Below are 14,131 nucleotides of genomic sequence, written 5' to 3'. Positions count from 1 at the left end.
AAATTTCCCTTTTCTCATTTTCATATCACTTTGCCTTCCCTTATGAACCTTTACCTCACCTCATTTCCCTTCGCCATTCTTTCCCTTCTCTCCTATTTTCCCCATAACTTCTAGTTTCCTCATTTCCCTTTACCCTATTTCCCCTTATCTCATTTTTCCTTTTCCCATTTTCTTTTACCTCATTGACCCTTTTCTCATTTCTCATTCCCATAATTTCCCCATCACCTATTCTTCCCCATAACTTCCCCAGTTCTCTATAACTTCCCCATTTCCCCATAACTTCTTTATTTCCCTGTCATTTCCCCTCCCCTCATTTTCTCATCACCCCCTTCCCTTATTTCCCCATCACTCCCCCTTCGCTCATTTCCTCATCATTTCCGCACTTCTCATTTCCCCACCTCTCATTCCCTATTCCTAATCCCTCATTTTCTTATCACTTCCCCTTCCCTAATTTCGCCACAACTTTCCCTTTCCCCATTTTCACACAACTGTCCCCTTTCCCATTTACCCCTGACTTTTCCTTTGCCGATTTACCTAAAACTTTTCCTTTCACCAGTTACTCATCACTTCCCCTTTCCACAATTACCTATAAGTTCCTTATTTCACTATCACCTCCCCTTTTGTTATTTTTCTTTACTTCATTTCCCCTTTCCTCATTTCTCATTCACTAATTTTCTCATCACTTCCTCTTCCCCTATTTCCCCACCACTTCCCCTTTCTTCATTTCCCTATAACTTCCCCTTCCCTAATTTTATATATCATTTACTCATCCCTAATTTTCCTACTACTTCTCCTTCCCTAATTTCCCTATAACTTCCTCTTTCCCCATTCACACATAACTTTCCCCTTCCCCATTTACCCACAACTTTCCCTGTTTTCATTTTTCTAAAATTTTCCCTTTCCTCATTTACCTATAACTTCCCCTTTCCCAATTTACCTATAAGTTCCTATTGCCACATTTACCCGTAACTTCCTCTTTCCTTATTTCATCATCACTTCCTCTTTCGTTATTTGCGTTTACTTCATTTCCCCTTTCCTCATTTCTCATTCACTAATTTTCCTATCACTCCTATTTTCCCTATTTTCCTATCACTTCTCCTTCCCTTATTTCCCCATTACTTCCCCATTCCTTATTTTCATATCATTTTCCTGTCTCTCATTTCACTCTCACTCTCACTCCCCTTTTCCTCATTTTCCCATAACTCCCCCTTGCCTAATTTTCTCATAATTTCCCCACCCCTCATTTCCCTATCCTTCAATTTTTCCTATCCCTTCCTCAAATTCCCCATAACTTTCCCTTTCCTCATTTACCTATAACTTCCCCTTTCGGCATTTTATCATCAGTTCCCCTTCTGTAATTTTCCTTCACACCATTTCTTCTTCCCTCTTTTCTTATTCCCTAATTTCTGCATCACTTCCCCTGCCCCGATTTCCTTATAATTCTCTCATTTACCCATCAATTTCCCTTCCCTCATTTACCCATATCTCCTCCTTCTCTAATTTTCCTATCATTTCCCCATCCCACATTTCCTTATCTCTCATTTCCCTATCACTTGCCCTTTCCTAATTTCCCCATAACTTTCCCTTTCCCCATTTCCCTATCACTTTTCCTTCCATTATTTCTCCTTTCCTAATTTCCCCATCACTTCCCCTACCTTTCCTCCTCTCAAATCTTATCCTTATTTCCCCTCACACTCTGTTATATCGCTCCTACACCCCCTACTTTCATTTCCCCTCACCTCGAATAATCCCCCTCGAAAACTTCATCCATCACTAACTCCCCCCTCCTATCACGTCTCCCCTATTTTCTTAGAGTTTTCAATCAATTTCCCGAAATTTTCGACTGTTTATAGTAATTTATGGTATTTTATGGTAATTTGTGGTCTTGATGGAATTTTTGGATAATTTATGATAATTTATGATCAATTATGCAAGTTGGCCGCTGGAATGGGAAACCGGGAATTTGTTAAGGTCTGAAGAAATCTGCAAATGATATTGAATTTACTTTTTGACCGGGAATTTTTCAAATGTTTAGAATTTAGAATATTAGATTTTTAATTTGATTAGAATCTTAGCATTAAAAAAAACAAAACAATTATTGAGTCAGTTTTCTTAATAATAACAAAATTGTATCAAAACTCCTAAGAAACAAAAAAAATTTGCTAAAGAAATTATTATCAAGAGAATATTTAAGAAAATTTCAAAAGATTTCCAAAATTATCCGAAAAATAATTTAGAAGACTAGGTTAATTTTTTTTTTATTTTGCAGGATTTAAAACAAGATGTTTAAAAAAAAGTGAAATTAATTTAACATTGGAAAACATTTTTAAAAATTTGAAAGAAAATGTAGATTTTTTCCAGATTTTGAACAAGAAGTGTAGAAGCTTTTTCAAAAATTTTGAAAGGTTTCTAAAGAATAAGAAAATATTATCAAAATTCCTAGGAAACTTAAAAAGAAATTGTTTTGGTAAAATTGGAATCATTTAAAAAGATATTTAGAAGATTTGAAAAATCTTCAAACAATTTAAAATTTGAAAAATTTGAAAACAAAAAATTCAGAAGATTTAAAAAAAAGTCTTACAGGTTATGCAATCATAACTCATAACATCATAAATTTTTCTTTTCCGCAGGACTTAAAAAAATAATTAAATAATTTTCAAATATAATTAGATGTTTTGAAATTATTTTTTTAATAATTTTAAATTTGAAAAGATTTAAAAAAAATTTAAACGAAACGTAAATTTTTGCAGATTTCGAAAAATAAATTTAGAATTTTTTTTTAATTGTGAAAGGTTTCATAAAAATAAAAAAAATGTTTTCAAGATTTTTAGAAAAATTGAAAATTCTTTGTTATTTTTAAAATTAATTTCAAGGGAATATTTAAAATGATCTAAAAATATATCCAAAAGTGTCAAAATAGAATGTAAAAAGTTTTAAGGCATTTTTTCAAATTTTCAGGATTAACAAAAATAGGAAAAATTCGAATCATTTTAAAAGATATTTAGAAAGTGTGATTACAATTTAAAATTTGAAAATATTTCAAGCAAAATTTCGATTTTAAAAGATTTTCAAATAACATTTAGAAGCCATTTGAGGATTTTGAATGGTTTGAAGATAATTAACCTATTTTCTTGCTATTCCTGAGAAAATTTAGGATTATTTTTTATTTTGAATACTTTAGCTTAACAGAATATTTATAAACATTTAAAAACAAAAATTCTGAATTAGATTAGAGAATTTATAGATTTAATTTTTATCTAGAATAAGAAATTTTCCAAACGAATTATAATAGTTCTGACTTCGAACAGGCAATTTTTGAAAACAAAAATTAAAATTGGCCTTGAATTACTTAAAATAATTAAGATTGTGAGTTAGAAAATGGAAATTTTAAAAAGTTTAATTTAAAGTTTTACTTGCGAATTTTATGATTTTTTAGATACAAATGCAGCAGAATATATTCTGGTGCATATCTGGTTTTATTTTAGTCCAGCTTTATTTGAATTTTACGCTCTCCTAGGAAGTGTCTTTTCATGTTTCTTTTTACAACTTCCTGTAGTTTCATCCAGATGAAATAACTTCAAAGGGGTAACAGTTGAATCAGCGTGTATACAAATAAAATATTTTTTTTTAAAATTTTCTACATTTCCCAATTAAATTACTAATTTTCTTCAATTTTCTTGAATTTTCCACAGTCGAGGATTCAATTTTTTTCAATTTTCAATAGGTAAAAATTCAAATTTAAACAATAGAATTGTTTTCAACCGTTGAAAATTAAATTTTTTTCAAGTTTCAACAGTTTAAACTTTAACTTTGAACAGTTGAATTTTCCACTTTTGAAAATTGATTTATTAATTTTCTTCAATTCAAACAATTAAAAATTCAATTTTTATCAAATTTCAAGAATTGACTTTTCGTCTGTTAAAAATGTAAACAGTTTCTTTAATTTTCAACAGCTTAACATGCAATTTCAATTTTCAACAGTTGTAAACAAATTGAGATAAAATTGACCTTGAATCTGTTTACGCAAAATTTGTTTCTCACAATTTAATTAAATGAAGAATAGTTAAAATCAGGGTCCTTGTTCCGGTTTTAGTGACTTAATCAGAAACAGTTATGTTCCTTCTTGTGGAAATTCATAGTTACAATCTTATCCTAATCTATTTCGTTCGGACCATTTAATGGCGACCCCAGCCTTTATGGCTGCGGGTTCTGCAAACTCGCAAAAAAAGTCTTCCTATCTCACTTTGTGCACCCGCTTGACTGATGACCCCTAAAAACGTGAAATCTTTTTCCCTAAGATTCCACTTTTCTCCAAAGTGTTAGAGAAAATTATGCGGGTCTTTCAGAGTTTTTAAATATTCGAGATTTTACTCTATTTACACTTTAAAAAGTTTAATTTAAAGATTCCGTTTCTTTTAAATTTCTCAAAAGATTTGCAAGTTCAAAAAAATTATATTTTCCGATATAAGTTCAGTTTATTTTTATTTTCTTGTTTTTCGTTCTCCATTTTCCGCTCCTTGACATGAAATTGCAATTTTATTTCCTTCGGAAAGTGTCGCACATACATTTAGTGGCTCGACACCAGAGACAATCGTTATCATTTGGGACGTGCCCAAAGTACTTTGACACGAGAGACTTCGCTCTAAATCTCTGGCATTGGTTTTCCTGGATTAAAAGTGAACAAGCAACCAAATGCGTTATTATTGAGAGTCTATGAAGGCTATAAAAGAGATTTTTAATTATCAAACATCCTCTGATCTTCTCGGGGGAAAATAAAACTTTATTTAGTGGGTTTATAAAACGTTGGAACTGAATTAAAATCATTCCATTCGAGAAAAAAGGATTCAAAGAATAACTAGATTGCCAGGACGGTTTCTAGATCAAGATTCCTACATTAACGCAAAATTCGTGTTTGATATAATAAATAACCTTGAAAATGTTTACACAAAATTCGTTTTTGCGATATGAAAAAACCTTGAAGCTGTTTACGCAAATTTTGCTTTTAAGATCATAAAGAACCTTGAAATCGTTTATGAAAATTTCGTTTTTGGGATACTAAAGAACTTTGAAGCTGTTTACGCAAGACTTGTTTTCGAGATACTAAATAATCTTGAAGCAGTTTACGCAAAATTCGCTTTTGGAGATAATAAATAACCTTGAAGCTGTTCAGGCAAAATTCTTTTTCGAGGTACTAAAAAACCTTAAGTAAATTTTAGCCTGTTTACTCAAATTTCTTTTTTAAGATAATAAAGAACCCTGAAGTGGTTAACGCAATTTTCGTTTTTAAGATAATAAGTAACCTTGAATCTCTACGCAAATTTTGTTTTTGAGATAAGAAGTAACGTTGAAGCTGTTTACGCAAAATTCGTTTTGTAGATAATAAAAAACCTTGAAACTGCTTACGCATATTTCGTTTTTGTGTTACTAAGGAACCTTGCAGCTTTTTACGCAAAATTTATTTTGGAGTTACTAAATAACATTGAAGCTGTTTACGCAAATTTCGTTTTTGAGATAATAAAAAACCTTGAAGCTGTTTGCGTAAAATTTGCTTTTGAGGTGATAAATCACCTTATAGTTTTTTTTACGTAAATTTCGTTTTTGAGATACTATAGAACCTTGAAGCTGTTTACGCAAATTTTGTTTTCGAGATAATAAAAAACCTTGAAACTGTTTACGCACATTTCGTTTTTGTGTTACTAAAGAAGCTTCAGCTGTTTACGCAAAATTTGTTTTCGAGATACTAAATAACCTTGAAGCTGTTTACGCAAAATTCGTTTTCGAGGTTCTAAATAACCTTTAGCCTGTTTACGCAAATTTCGTTTTGAAGATAATAAAGAACTTTGAAGTTGTTAACGCAAAATTAATTTTTTATATAATAAATAACCTTGAAAATGTTTACTCAAAATTATTTTTTGAGATAATAAGTAACCTTGAAGCTGTTTACGCAAAATTAGCTTTTGAGATAATAAATAACCTTGAAGCTGTTCTCTAGAGGAAATTGGATAGCTTTAATCGAGATACTGGCTATTAAAGTAATAAAAACATACTTTCGAATAGATTGAAGCAAACTAACTCATCAAGATCAGGGAAACTGTAATTCGATGCTGCGTTTATGAACCTTCCAGACAGCGTCTAACAGCGTTAAGCTACACTTAGCTCATAATTTATATCGTTGTCTCCCTCCAAAGTTAGGCACTTTCCCTTCCGGACTTTCCCCGCAATTTCCGCTAAATTCTGGGATCACGGATTTTAAAATTTCCCTTTTTACCATATTCTCGAAAAATTTACCCTTTTCTCTTTCAATATATTGCATTTGAAAATAGAATTTTTGAATTACCGATGAAAATTTCGACCAAAAAGTGGCGATAGGCAGTTTGTAATAGATATATTTACATTTAAAATAAATAGTCATTTTTAATCATAAAAAATAAATTTTTGCGAAAATGGTTAAATTTTCAACTGAATGGAAAATTTTCAACAACAACAAAATATGTTTATGTCAGTTAGATTTGCAGTCAAAAATTAATTTTTAACCAAAAATAAAATGAATTTTTCACAAAATAGTAAATTTTGTAACCAAAGAAATTAATTTTCAACTATATTAATGATTTTTTAATGAAAAATTAGATTTTCAACAAAATGATGGAATTTTCAACTAAAAAAGATTAATTTTCAACCAAAAATGGAATACCTATATTTTTAATTCAAGAAATTAATCTTTAAGAAAACAAATAAAAAACAATTTTCAGCAAAATAGTTATATTTTCATCCAAACCAGAAATGGAATTTTTATATTTTCATGACAAAAATTTCTACAAAATACATTAATTTTTAATCAATTAATTGAATTTACAACCAAAAAGAAAAAGAATTTGTAAAAAAACAGTAAATTTTATAATAAAATAAATGATTTCCCAACTATAATTATTATCTTTCAATAAAAAAATGAAATTTTCCATAAGACAAGATAAATTTTAAACCTGAAATGGAATAGCTTTATTTTCAGTCAAAGAAATTAATTTTGAACAACAAGAAACTTTTTGTAACAAATTAGTTTAGTTTTTAACCGGATATATTAATTTTCTACAAAACACACAAATTTGCAAACAAGTAATCGAATTTTTACCTAAGAAGACAATAGTTTAAGAGAACACAGAATAGTTAAATTTACATTTAGAAACATTAATTTTTAACCAAAAAGGGAAATAATTTGTACTAAACCGGAAATTTTTTAACAAAACAAATTAATTTTCATCTTTAATGATTAATTTAAAAAAATATATGAAATAATTGAATTTTTAATTAAAAAAGATAAATTTTCAACCAGAAATGGAATATCTATATTGTTAGTTAAAGAATTTAATATTTATTACCAAAAACAATTTTAACAAATTAGTTAAATGTTTAACCAGATATATTAATTTTCTACAAAATACATGAATTTTCAATCAAGTAATTTACAGTAAAAAAAAATTGATTAATTTTCAATTAAAAAGAAAAAGAATTTGTAACAAAACAGTCAATTTTTCATCAAAAGAAATGAATTTTCAACTAAAAAGATAAATTTTCATCCGAAAATGGAATATTTATATTTTAAGTTTAAAAAAATTAACCTTTAACAACCAAAAAACAATGTTTAACAAATTAGTTCACTTTTTAATCCGAGATATCAATTTTCTAGAAAATACATGAATTTTCAACTAAAAAGAAACATTTTCAATGAGAGTTAAATTAAAAAAAAAAGTTATTTAATTAAAAATGTGAACCATCATTTAAAAATTGTACAATAGTTGATATTATAACCAAAAAAGATTAGTTTTCAAATAAGCAGTTGTGTTTTGAAGAAAAAAATGTGAAATTTCTACATAAACAGAAGATTTTAAACCATAAAGACTACTTTTCAATCCAAAAAGATTTTTAAGCCAAGAAAGAAAAAAAAGTCATCCAAAATGTGGAATTTTCATGCCAAAAAGACGAATTTTCTGAAAAAATTTGAACTTTCAAATCGAAAACTTGAATGTTTAAAAAAAAATGTTAAATTTTGACTAAAAATTTGAATTTTTTGTTCTTATCAAGGTTTTTTAAATTATCAACAAAGTAATAAACCAGACATAAGTATCACGTTTAATGATTAATAATGACATTGTTTTAAAGAGTAAACATTATTGATAATGGGAACGATTATAAACATATGAACACTGTTTATTTAAACAATTTGATTTTCCGGACTTTTTTATATTGCAAATGGATATTCAACGACCTAAGTATATCCAATTGAAAAAAATGAATTATTTAAAGGCAGAAATTATTTTAAAAATTTGAATAATAAAACATTTGTTATAAAAAATGGTTTCTTTTCTTCTAAAAATAAAAATTAATATTAAATCTTTCTGTTTGTTGTAAATTTGTTGTACAACATTTTTCTTATTCAAATTAGACAATTTTCAAATTGTCATGGATATTATTTTCAGTAAAAATTGGACGTAGATTCTGTCTGGAAGATTGAAAGCCTGAGAAAAAAAGTGGGGAAGGGGAAATGTTGATGGCAGGGCTTCGCAATCTGAAACAGATTTTCGTAAGAAATGTTTTTGTGAAAGTGTCGCAATTACTTTTCTTAGCAGAAGCTTTTTCTTTCTGGATCGATCGTTTTTGTTCCCCTGGAAAAAAGACGAACTCATTTTATTAGTTTGTCGACGCACGAGGGTGCTTTCGATCATCACATAAGCCATTTTGACCGATCGTTCCGAAACTTTCCCAACTTATTGAACATTAGTTCTCTATTAAGGATATTTTCCCGATTCGATTGAATTTTATCAAACAGTGAGGTTCTTGCATATTTTCAAATATTTTTTTTTCTTACTGAAGTCAAAAATTAAACAGAATTAAGAATTTAATTTTAAACGGTTGAAACTTAAAGAAAATTAATTTTTAACTGTTGAATTTTAAAGAATATTACATTTTTAACAATTGAAAATTTAAGAAAATGGAATATTAAACAATTTAACATTGAAAAAAATTAATGATTCAATTTTGGAAAGTAGAATGTTCAATTTTTGAAAGTTGAAGAGAATTGATAATTGAATTATCAAAAGTGGAAAATTCAACTGTTGAAAGATGAAGAAAATTAAAAATTAAATTTTAAATTTTTACAACTTGAAGAAAATCTAATTTTCAAATTTTGAAAATTTTAGAATATTGAGGAACTATTAAAAATGTAATTTTCTTTCAAATTCAACAGTTAACAATCATTTTTCTTCAAGTTTCAACAGTTTAAAATTCAATTTTAAACTGTTGAAACTTGAAGAAAATTGATTTTTAACTGTTGAATTTGAAAGAAAATTACATTTTTAACAGTTGAGAATTTAAGACAATTTAATTTTAAACCGTTTCAAATTGAAAAAAAAAATTCAATTTTGGAAAGTAGAAAGTTCAACTGTTGATAATTGAAGAAAATTGATAATTGAATGATCAAAAGTAGAATGTTCAACTGTTGAAAATTGAAGAAAATTGATATTTGAATCATCAAAAGTGGAAAATTCAATTGTTGAAAGATGAATAAAATTAAAAGTTGAATTTTAAATTGCTGTAACTTGAAGAAAATCGAATAAAATTGCTAATTGAATTATCAAAAGTGGAAAATTCAATTGTTGAAAGATGAAGAAAATTCAAAGTTGAATTTTAAATCGTTACAAATTGTAATAATTTTCTCTAAAATTGATTTTTCACTGTTGAGTTTGAGAGAAAATTTAATTTTAAGCCGTTTAAAATCAAAAAATTCAATTTTGAAAAGGAGAAAGTTTAAATGTTAAAAATTGAAGAAAATTGATACTTGAATGATCAAAAGTAGAAAATTCAATTGTTGAAACAGGAAGAAAATTATAAGTTTAATTTTAAATTGTTACAATTTGAAGAAAATTTAATTTTCAAATGTTAAAAATTTAAGAATATTCAACAAATGTTAAAAATTTAATTTTCTTTAAAATTCTCCAGTTAAAAATCAATTTTCTCCAAGCCTTAACAGTTTAAAATTCAATTTTAAACTGTTAAAACTTGAAGAAAATGGATTTTTAAATGTTGAATTTGAAAGAATATTACATTTTTAACAGTTGAGAATTTAAGAAAACTGAATTTTAAACGATATAAAATTGAAAAATGTAATGATTCAATTTTGGAAAGAAGAAAATCTAACTGTTGAAAATTAAAGAAAATTGATAATTGAATGATCAAAAGTGGAACATTCAACGGTTGAAAGATGAAGAGAATAAAAAATTTAATTTTAAATTGTTAAGACTTGAAGAAAATTGAATTTTCAAATGTTAAAAATTTGACTGTTGAAAATTGAAGAAAATTGATCATTAATTTATCAAAAGTGCTAACTTCAACTTCTGAAAGTTGAAGAAAATTTAACATTAAATTTTCAACTCTTGAAAATTGAAGAAACTATTTGAATTTTTTAACAGACGATAATTGAATTGTTGAAATTTGAAGAAAATATAATGTCATTTTAAACCTTTCAAAATTAAAAAAAATGATGATTCAATTTTGGAAAGTAAAGAATTCAACCTTTAAAAATTGAAAAAAGTTGCTAATTCCAGTCTCCCAAATGGAAAATTCAAATGTTGAAAATTGAAGAAAATTGATTATTCAATTTACATAAGTAAAAAATTCAACTGAATTTTTAAAAGTAGAAGATTTAACTGTTGAAAATTCTATTTTTGGAAATGGAAGAAAAGTGAACATTCAAAAAACTTAAAAATTTAATTTTCAACAGATGAAAATTCATTTGCTGAAATTGGAGGAAAATTAAATTTTCAACTGTTAAAAATTTAAGAATATTCAACAAATGTTAAAAATGTAATTTTCATTAAAATTCTACAGTTAAAAATTAATTTTCTTCAAGTTTCAACAGTTTAAAATTCAATTTTAAACTGGTGAAACTTGCAGAAAATTGAATTGATTGTTCAATTTAGGTAAGTAGAAAATTCAACTGCTGAAACGTGAAGAAAGTTGAACATTGAATTCTCAAAAGTGTAACATTCAACTTTGAAAAAAGTGAAGAAAATTAAAAACTGAATTTTACACTTTTGGAAGAAATTTGTTGAATTTTAAACCAAAATGATTATTTTTAACGTAATAATTAAATTTTAACTACAGAGTTTAATAATTTGATAATAATTTAAGAATATTGAAAATTTACCTATTTTGGTACAAAATGTTCGCTTTTCAAGAAAATTTATGATTGAATTTTCAGCAGTTCAACTTTTAATTTTTTGTCAACAGTCGAATTGTTGAAGTTTGGAGGAAATTGAATTTTCAACTGTTGAAAATTGAAGAAAATAGATAATTGAATTTTGGAAATTAGAAAATTCAACTGTTGAAAATTGAACAAAATTAAATTTTCAATTGTTGAAATTTAATGAAAATTTATAATTGAATTTTCAACTCTTCAAAATATAGGAAAATTGAATTTGAAATTTTCAACTATTGAAAATTGAAGAAAATTGATTGCTCAGTTTTGGAAAGTAGAAAATTCAACTACTGAAACGTGAAGAAACTTAATTATTGAATTCTCAAAAGTGGAAAATTGAACTGTTGAAAATTAAAAGATTTTAAAAATTGAATTTTGATATCTTGAAACTTTAAGAAAATTGAATTTCCATCTTTTAAAAGGCAAAGAAAATTAATAATTGAATTGCCAATAGTTGAAAATTCTGTTGTTGAAAATTGAAGAATAATTATGAGCATTGATTTTTAAACTGATGAAACTTGAAGAAACCTGAATTTTCTACTGTTAAAAATGGAAGAAAATTAAAAATAGTATGTTCAAAAGTATTAAAAAATTCAGCTGTTTGAAAGTTGAATAAAATTAATAAATGAATTTTTTAAATGGAAAATTTGACTGTAGAATATGCAAAAAAAAATTAAATTTTACTCTGTTGAAATTTGAAGAAAATTGAAAAATGAATTTTTAACTGTTTAAAATTGAAGAAAATTGATCATTGAATTTTTAAAAGTGAAATATTTGACTGTCGAAAAATGAAGAAAATTGTATTCTAACCTGTTGAAATTGATAGAAATAGCAATTTTGAACTGTTCATAATTGAAGGAAATTGATGATTGAAATCTGAACAAAATTTAACTATTTAGTAGAAAATTTCAATTTTCAACAAAAAAATTGAATTTTCAATGAAAAAAAGTGCAGAAAATGTATGAATTAATTTTCAGCACTTGAATTTTCAATAAAAAGGGTGACTTTTTAACTAAATAGTTAAATTTTAAACCAAAAAGAGGAAGATTAAAAAAATTGAATTTTTAACAAAATCGTTGAATTTTCAAACTAAAAGGGTGACTTTTGAAGTAAATAATTAAATTTGTACTTACGCAGTTGAATTTTCAATAAAAAAAAAACAACAATTTTTCTATACAGCAGTTGAATAATCAGCCTGAAAGGGTGAATTTTTAATAAAAATTGTGATTTTCAGACAAATAGTTTACTTTAAGAAAAATAAATGAATTTTCAATTATATATTTGGATTTTCAGCTGTTGAAAATAATTGAAGAAAATTCTAAATTTAACTATTTTGGTCATAAATGTTCAATTTTGAACCAAAAGGTTTAATTTTTAATTAGCAAAAAATGCATAAAATTTATGATTGAATTTTCAGCAGGGGAATTTTCAATAAAAAGGATGACCTTTTAATGAAATAGTTAAATTTTTAACCAAAAAGAGGCAGATTGAACAAAACAATAGTTGAATTTTTAACAAAATTATTGAAATTTCCAACAAAATTCTTGAATTTTCAACCAAAAATGAGGACCTTTTAACTAAATAATTGAATTTTTAATCACGGAGTTGAATTTACAAGACCAAGAAACTTTTTTTTTTGTTTTTGAAACAAATAGTTGACTTATAACAAAATGAACACATTTTTAATGATATTCTTGATATTTATGATTTATGATTAAATTTTCAGCAGCCGAACTTTTAATTTTTTAACAGTTGAATTGTCAATAAAAAGGAAGACTTTTGACTCTTCATCTTTTTAATTTTTAATTTAACAATTTAAAATTCAATTTTTAATTTTCTTCATCTTTCAACAGTTGAATGTTCTACTTTGATTATTCAATTATCAATTTTCTTCAATTTTCAACAGTTGGACTTTCTTCTTTCAGAAATTGAATCATTACATTTTTGCAATTTTATATCGTTTAAAATTCAGTTTTCTTAAATTCTCAACTGTTAAAAATGTAATAATCTTTTAAAAAATATTGATTAACAAAATAAAAAAAATAAACAAAACAAAATATTCTGTTTTACAAAATAGTTGGGGTGTCTTATTGGGTTCTATTAATTCATTGCGAATTTAAGGAGGGAGAAAACAAGAAAAAGGGAAGTGTCTTGAAAACAAGAAAAAGTTAGTAAATAATTTTAAATGAAATTTTTAATTTTTTTTTCAAGAAATAATTTAAAAAAAATAGGAATTCGTTAAAAAAGGGGAAGAGAGGGCAATAGGGGAAAAAGAGGGGAATAGGGGGAAAAGTGCGCAGTCTTGAGAGTTCGAATTTGAATGGTACAAGACAACTGACATCCAAAGGCAACCTGTCTTTATTGTGTTCTATTAATTCATTGTGAATTTAAGGGGGGGATAACAAGAAAAAGTGTCTTGAAAACAAGAAAAAGTTAGGAAATAATCTTAAATGAAATTAAAAATTTTTTTTGAAGAAATAATGTTTAAAAATAGGAGTTCGTTAAAAAAGGGGAAAAGAGGGTAATATGGGAAAAAGAGAGGAATAGGAGAAAAGGGGAAAAAGAGGGGTATAGGGAAAAAAATGCGCAGTCTTGAGATTTCGAATTTGAATTGTACAAGACATCTGACATCCAAAGGCAACCTGTCTTATTGTGTTCTATTAATTCATTGTGAATTTAAGGGAGGGGGGGGAACAAGAAAAAGAGGCAGTGTCTTGAAAACAAGAAAAAGTTAGGAAATAATTTTAAATAAAATAAAAAATTTTTGTTGAAGAAATAATTTTTAAAAATAGGAGTTCGTTAAAAAAGGGGAAAAGAGGGTAATATGGGAAAAAGAGAGGAATAGGAGAAAAGGGGAAAAAGAGGGGTATAGGGAAAAAAATG

The 14,131-nt window shown here is 26.4% G+C and overlaps 1 protein-coding gene across 1 annotated transcript in view; it reads left to right on the top strand.

Moving 5' to 3' along the window:
- Positions 1-14,131, top strand: part of LOC117181025 — a 97,719-nt gene that overhangs the window by 53,551 nt on the left and 30,037 nt on the right. The window lies entirely within an intron of this gene.

The sequence above is a fragment of the Belonocnema kinseyi genome, chromosome 10 (assembly GCF_010883055.1).
Source record: "Belonocnema kinseyi isolate 2016_QV_RU_SX_M_011 chromosome 10, B_treatae_v1, whole genome shotgun sequence".
NCBI lineage: Eukaryota > Metazoa > Arthropoda > Insecta > Hymenoptera > Cynipidae > Belonocnema > Belonocnema kinseyi.
Note: the sequence above shows the minus strand (reverse complement) of the source record. Positions and strands in the feature narration are given on the sequence as shown.